The sequence below is a fragment of the Lactuca sativa genome, chromosome 6 (assembly GCF_002870075.4).
Source record: "Lactuca sativa cultivar Salinas chromosome 6, Lsat_Salinas_v11, whole genome shotgun sequence".
Classification (NCBI taxonomy): domain Eukaryota; kingdom Viridiplantae; phylum Streptophyta; class Magnoliopsida; order Asterales; family Asteraceae; genus Lactuca; species Lactuca sativa.
In genome coordinates, this window is record NC_056628.2 from 103,668,442 (window position 1) to 103,675,885 (window position 7,444).

Consider the following 7,444-nt stretch of genomic DNA (forward strand, 5'->3'; position numbering starts at 1 on the left):
TGTAGTATATCTGATTCGCAGCAATAGTCTTGTAGCAAATCTAAAGTACTGTAACTCTAATCATGGTTGCACGGTTGTTTTTGTCTGTAAACGTCTTATGCTCAAAATCTAATGTCTTTAAGTTTCTGTATGATTCCAACATTATCATATGACTCGATTTAATTCGATCCTCGCAATACCAGCTCCATACATGCATCTCTTTCTCAGTAAACGTCATTTAGCAAAGCCGTCATATCAAAACTCCGAGGTACTCATGCATGAAGTACCTATTAGTTCTCTTCCTTCCCGAAGGAATCCCCACAGTATTGCTCGTGCAGTACGTCAAGATCAATTCCAGGCTTCATACGGTTGATCTATCACTGAAGAATGTATACATGGGAGTGATATATAATCAATGTTCTACAGGTTTAGAATTGATGATTCCACTTTAACTTCTTTTCCCTCGATGGGATGTGAGATTAAAGAAGAATCAGGTATTCGACTACCTTTTCAGTCTTAATTATATACGACTCGTATACACGAAATTGTGACAATTGAATCACGTATGAATTCTAATACAAACTTCAGGACAAAGACTGTCCAGGAGTACGAGTAATTGCATTGGCATAGGAACAAACCTAGAACCCGGGATGACTCTTATAACCAGATTGCCTTCAGTCTAAACACCTACAGAAGATACAAGAACAACCCGGACAACACAACGAACTACTCAAAAACAGAATTAGAAGACCAGGCTTCTCACCCTTGAGAGCCCCGGTCTTATTCTTACCAGAAGTCGATGGAGTGCATTTTATGTACCTCAACGACCGGAGACTTCATTAAGATTTCCTTTAGAAATTGTTGTCTCTGCCCCGCATAACCGAATTGGTTGGGAAAACACATGGAAAGAATTACTTCAGAAATGGACTTGAGATCCGAATATCACCAGTTCGAGTGTTAAGGAAGGATGTCCTAAAGACTACCCTCCGAACTCGATGCGGACACTTCGAGTCTGTAGTGATACCCCTCGGATAGGACCAATATGCCCGTAGTATTCATGAGCTGAATAAGTAGAGTACGCCTTTCTTACTGGGATCAGTTCGTCATTTCTCCATATAATGACTACTTATTTACCCTCGTAGTAAGAAAGAACTCATAGAAACATTACCCTCGGAGATACTTTTCGCAAAGTTCTCTAATCAAGAGTTTTGGAATTTAAAGTCAAATTTCCTGAGACACACTATTAGTGTTGTGGAAATTCTTGAGTACTTTGCCAAATTATCCGAAACCGTTGGGAATTTATCGGCACCGTAGTCACCGATGGAAAATTCGCCAAATCCTAGGTCTTACAGACCTACTATCATATTCCATTCGGAACTCCCCACAAATTTCAGAAAGCCTTTCGACTTTGACCCAGCAAGGGATGGCCCTTGACTGGGAAGTAAGCGAGAGAAAGAACCTTTGGAATTCCAAGTGAGAGACCAAATTCTTTAGGAAACCTCACTCTAGGAACGGCTTAATACGCTTCGTTAAGCGTGGAAAGCTAAAATCCAATTTAGTTAGGACCTCCGAGATTCTTACCAGAATCGGTCCTGCATTTCACAAGCTAGACCTACTCCGCGAACTCAGGAATGCACATTTTCCCCTTCGGGTCTCGAACTTGAAACAGTACCCTTCCATTAGGACTTTCGTAATCCCTCTCGACGAGATCGAGATCTACGAGATCCTTGCCTTTGTATTAGAACTGTAGTGACCCTCGACCGAGTGGCCAAGCGGACGAAGCAACGCCGTCGCCCATTCGTGAAGGTTCGTTGGAATACCAACTGAGAACCCGATTTCACTTGGAAGCGCGGGAGCAAATCGATTAGGAAGTTTTCACCAAACGACTCGATCATTTATACCTACTTCCTTATCTAAATTCTAATTTCAGGACGAAATTCCCTTTAACAGGGGGATGATGTGACAACCCGAAATTTCCATTCTGAACAACCCATATCAAGACAATAGAGCTTAGAACAGTTTCAGGGAAATTCCAGACTTCGGGTATAAGTATGGCAGTTTTTCAGGAATTACACTTAAGGAGATATCAGGAGAGTGGTTGCACTAGGGTTTTGTGCAACACTATTATTCCAACACTCTACTATATTAGAGATCATTTCAGGAATAAAAATATTTTCTGCCAAAAATATCTCAGGACTATAAATAGAATTCTGAACCAAATTCATTCATTATTCGCATTTCCAACTAGAGAAAAGCCATTTTCTCTCTCACGGATCTTCGGGTTTTTATCCCAAATTGTGAGTACCTCTTTCTAGTAGTGTTAGAAAGCTTTATATGTGTTAATAACATGATTTAGAAGGCTAAATCACTAGATTTAGGAGTTTACTCCCCAAGGTGTTCTCGGGCGGTAAACTCCCGAAACGAAGCCTAGACCGACCCTTGTGTTATGCTACTGCCTTAGACTCATTTATAAGTGTGTTAGGGACATGAAATCAAGCAAAAACCACCCAAGTTTGGGAGTTCACGGCCCAAGAGTTTCTTAGGCCGTAAACTCCAAATTCAAGCTCCAAATGGTGCTTTTAGGGCACCTAAAGCATTGGACATTTACTAGGAATTGTTCCCACTTAAATCAAGGACCAAAGCACATCAAAATCACCTACCAAAGTGAGTTTACGGCCAAGACATGGTTCTTGGGCCGTAAACATGAAAGAAGGGCACCAAAGTGTGCCTAATGTCTTCATATGCTTGGAATAAAAGCCTAGAACCTATACCACATGTGCAAGAGACTTGAAAACAACAAAAACACCATTCCAAGGGGGTTTACGGCCATAAACTCCAAAGGAAATGGCCTTGGGGCTGTAAACTCCTCTAGGTAGTGTTTCTAGGCCTTAAACCCTTCCAAGAATTTAACCACCAAGTTGGAATAATTCTAGGAATCATTTGGAACTTCAAAACACACCATACCCCCATGGTTGGGAGTTTACGGCCGTAAACTCAAGAGTTTACAACCGTAAACTCCATGAGTGTTAGTATATGAGGAGTAAACTCATATATAGGGTCCTTTGGAACCCTAAACACAAGTGCCTTGTCCCACATTAGCTTAGATGCAATCCTTAGGGCTTAAAACACTTATATAAAGTGTTTATTATGTCTAGGATGTCTTAACATTATCAATTTATGATTTGAGACTATTTGAATGCATATATGTGTGATTATATGTTCATTAGGATCGTAGTGTGTGTACAAGTCCTCGCTTGACATCTAGCAATGCTATACCGTTCAGTTCATCCCAATCACCAACTATAGGTGAGTTCATACCCCTAATAAATGTTTTAAATGATTTTAAATGCTTTAATTGGGGGGGGGAGGGGAATACAAGTAGAAACAAACATGTTATTAAATCAATCTTATGTATTTTATAACTGTGTTTGTCAGTTAACAGATTTCACATACTACAAAATGTGATGCATGAAATGGTTTTAAATCTTAAAAATACATTGTCATCAAATGTTTTACCTTTGAAATGTTTATTAAAATGGCATCAAGTCATTGTTAATTATTGTTCAAAACCCATAAGATGTCTTACAAAACCATTTTACATTCTTGAACTAAACTATGCATGTACACTTATATTCTTATATATGTATTGAGGTTATAGTTTACGACTTTCATTTAGTTTCTCACACCCTTGAGTAGTAAGAGTGTATAAACCTACTTGAACAACCAATTACCTTTCAGTAAATTATCATAGGGATAAGTTGGAGATATCAAACACAATTCCTATTACAAGGAATCACACAAGAGTCAGTTCATTCATGAGTCTATACCAGTACATTACCTGATACATGAGTACATTTACCTTTGATTACATGATATCTGAGTACGTTTACATATACTTACATGATACATGATCACGCTTACATGAACACATTACATGAGTACCTTTGCGTAGATACATTTACCTGCGTATATTAACATGAATACTTGTATCTCGAATTGCGAGGATGATTTATTAGTACCTTTTGTGTAAATCTTCCTGCATATCCCTAGTACCTCGGGATATCTAGACAGGACCCTATCCCTAGTACCTCGGGATACCTAGATGGGCCCCTATCCCTAGTACCTCGGGATATATGGACGGGACTAACCATTCCGGAACCCATCTGTTAGCAACAGTGGGTGATGAACATCTACGGATGCCTACGGTTATTACTTATACTAGGTGTACCTTTACGGGACTAACCCTTCCTCCGCCCTGTTGCTGCTACAGAGGACAATTGGACAATCTTCAGATGTTCATTAGGTTATATATGCCGTGTTAGCCCTAGTACCTCGGGATAACATTTACATACGTCGTGTTAGCCCTAGTACCTCGGGATAACACTTACATTAGTATTTTTCCTGTTTACTTTATTTTGTGATACTTTCACATAAACGATGAGTTAGACTAAGTACTTTTAGTACTAGTCAATAGAAAGGAAAAGCTATCATTTTACTTATAGAACATTTAAGTCTTGGTAGAAGACTATCATATCATTTTCCTATTTTACTTTATTTTGTGATACATTCACCTAAACGAAGAGTTAGACTAAGTACTTTTAGTACTAGTCAATAGAAAGGAAAAGCTATCATTTTAATTACAAAACATTCGGGTCTTGGTAGAAGACTACATTATCATAACAAAACATTCGAGTCTTGGTAGAAGACTACATTATCATAACAAAACATTCGGGTCTTGGTAGAAGACTACATTATCATAAAAAAAACATTCGGGTCTTGGTAGAAGACTACATTGTCATAACAAAACATTTGGATCTTGGTAGAAGACTACATTTCATACTTATAGGAAATAAGGGATTTTCTAGGGTTTTCACACTTCCATCAACATTTTCATTTAAAGGCTTACCTGGCCTTCATAACAGATTTTCATAAGTAAGACAATGACACTTAATTACTTATGAATTCACCAGCTTTAAAGTTGATACTCGCTTTCAAAATAACTTGTATTCTCAGGTCATCAGTTAGACAGGTGCGATGGACAGATTTTGAGAAGATGGAGCACAGACAAGACTCGCCTTATTTTGATTATTCATATTATTGTTGTACATTATGAAATAACATACATGTATTAAAACTTTACTTTTAATGCAGTGGATGATGTTGTTGCTTGTTTACTATTTTACACTGTTGTGATACTGTACATGATGTCCTCCACCCCTGAACATTTCTGCCGTTCGTGGTTTTGGGGTGTGACAGTTAAAGTCCTCCAACCGCCGCCCCTCCATCGTGAAGTCGGAAGCCACCGATGCACTGTTGCCAACGAAGACAGACCGACAACGAACATGTCGTTGTTGTTGTTGCTATTGTACTCGGTCGCGCAGCGCTTCCTCCCTCCGACTCGCCATCTGCCACGCCACCGGCATCACCGGGCGATAACTTCGCAGTCACTGGTGCCGTCTGTTGGCGCCGTTGCTGTTGCGGTGATGTTTTACCGACCATTCGCTATCTCTCCACTGTCTCCCTTCTCTAAGAATGGAGTACATCTGCTTGGTGAGTGTTTATGCCCAAGTGTGTATATGTTTCAGTGTAGCTTGGCGGGTGCTATTGGCTGGAACGCTAGTGGACCACCATGGTAGCTAACCATGGTGGCTGCCGCCACTTCTATTTCTTTCTGTTGCCTTGTACCGTTTCTTGCCACCACCAACCACCGTAGGAGGTAGCTATGTGTATGTGTGGGGGGTGTATTCGAGTATACATGTTATTTTATGTATTCAGGGGGTTGTATGTGCGATTTTTAGCCAGAAAACCCACCACCACCACTGTGAGGTGGTGGCTGCCACCGTTTTGCCACCATTAGCCACCATCTCCGGTGGCTATGTGTTTATGTGCGTGATTGGATTGATGCTTGGAGTACTTTTATCCTTGTTTGGCCTAGAATCATAACCACCACTGTGAGGTGGTGGCAGCGATCGTGAACCACCGCCAACCACCATTACTCGAGGTGGTAGTGGGTAATACCCGACTTATTAGACTTTAACTAATGTAAAAAGCTTAACACTTGGACTAATTGGCTTGTGATTGGGTTGGAAACCCTAATTAGGGTTTAGAAAACCCTAATTTTGGAGATGTTAAGTTTTGGATTTGTCGGGACCCGCGTTTTGAACCAGTGGATTGAAGTTATGACTTATGCCCGATTACATTGTATGTTCGGCCTGGTGGAGTGATGGACTTAATGGATTAAGTCCTTAATGGGTTAAGTAAGAACACTTATTCCTAATCGCCATTTTATGTGAAAACCCTAATTATGTTTGGGCTTCAAGTTGGGCCTTCTTTTGGTCTTTGGTGATTCGCTTATTAATGGGCCAAATGGAAACAGGTTTATGGACTAAGGAAATTATTGGGCTTTAGGATAAGGTCCATTGGAAAGGCATGGGCCCAATTTGAAACATTGGGCCATAAGTGGGCCATAATTGGGCCTTGATGATTAAGAGATATTGGACCATCGGAACGCCAAGTGTTTGGACTAGAATAAATGGTTGGGCCTTAAGGTAAGACCATGTAGAGGTTTGGGCCCAATTTGGAAAATTGGGCCATATGTTGGGCCTTGGTTGATTATTTGGCTTTTGGGCCTTCAGAGTGTGAGTTTGGGCCTTGGTTTTGAACCAAGCTAAGTTAGGGGTAGAATGGTCTATTTACCCCACGTGTGGATTTATGGTTATGCATTGAAACCCAAATGTTTAATTGGGTTTTGTCTTGATGAATGATAGTTCGAGGATCGGTCAGCCAGTAGCCAGAGATTTATTTGCGAGACTTCAGCAGTGTGAGGTGAGACTCCTCACCATACCAATGGGTCGAAGGCACCAAGTTCGGCCCATTACGTGTTAGTTGATTATGTTGTACATGATATGCTAGTCGTCTTTGTGATACTTGCATCGAAGACCCCAGGGGGAGCCCATGGCACTTGGATGTCAGACCATGTGGGGGTAACCATGGCATTCTAGGTAAAGACCATGGGGCGTGCCCATGACACTTGGTTATCTAAACATGTGGGGGAGCCCATGACGTTCCAAGCAAGACCATGGGGGAGCCCATGACACATAGGTGTAAGACCCTGGTGGGAGCCCACGGCATCCTGGAGTAAGACCCTGGAGGGAGTCCACAAAATCCTTGTATGTTTATATGCATGACTTATGTGATTGATATGGTTTATTTGGTTATGTGGATTATGTGGGGTATGTGATAGGGAACTCACTAAGCTTCATGCTTATAGTTTTGTTTATGGTTTCAGGTATCATTGGTTCAGAAATGAAGGTATCAGCTTGATCGCAACGCATATACCCGTATTTTTTGCATTATGTGATTTTGGGATGTTACTCTGATAAATGTTTTAATTAAACAATGTTTTTGGATGGTTGGATTAAGTAACATTTGTGTTTGACTATAATGAAAAATGAAATTTTTACCA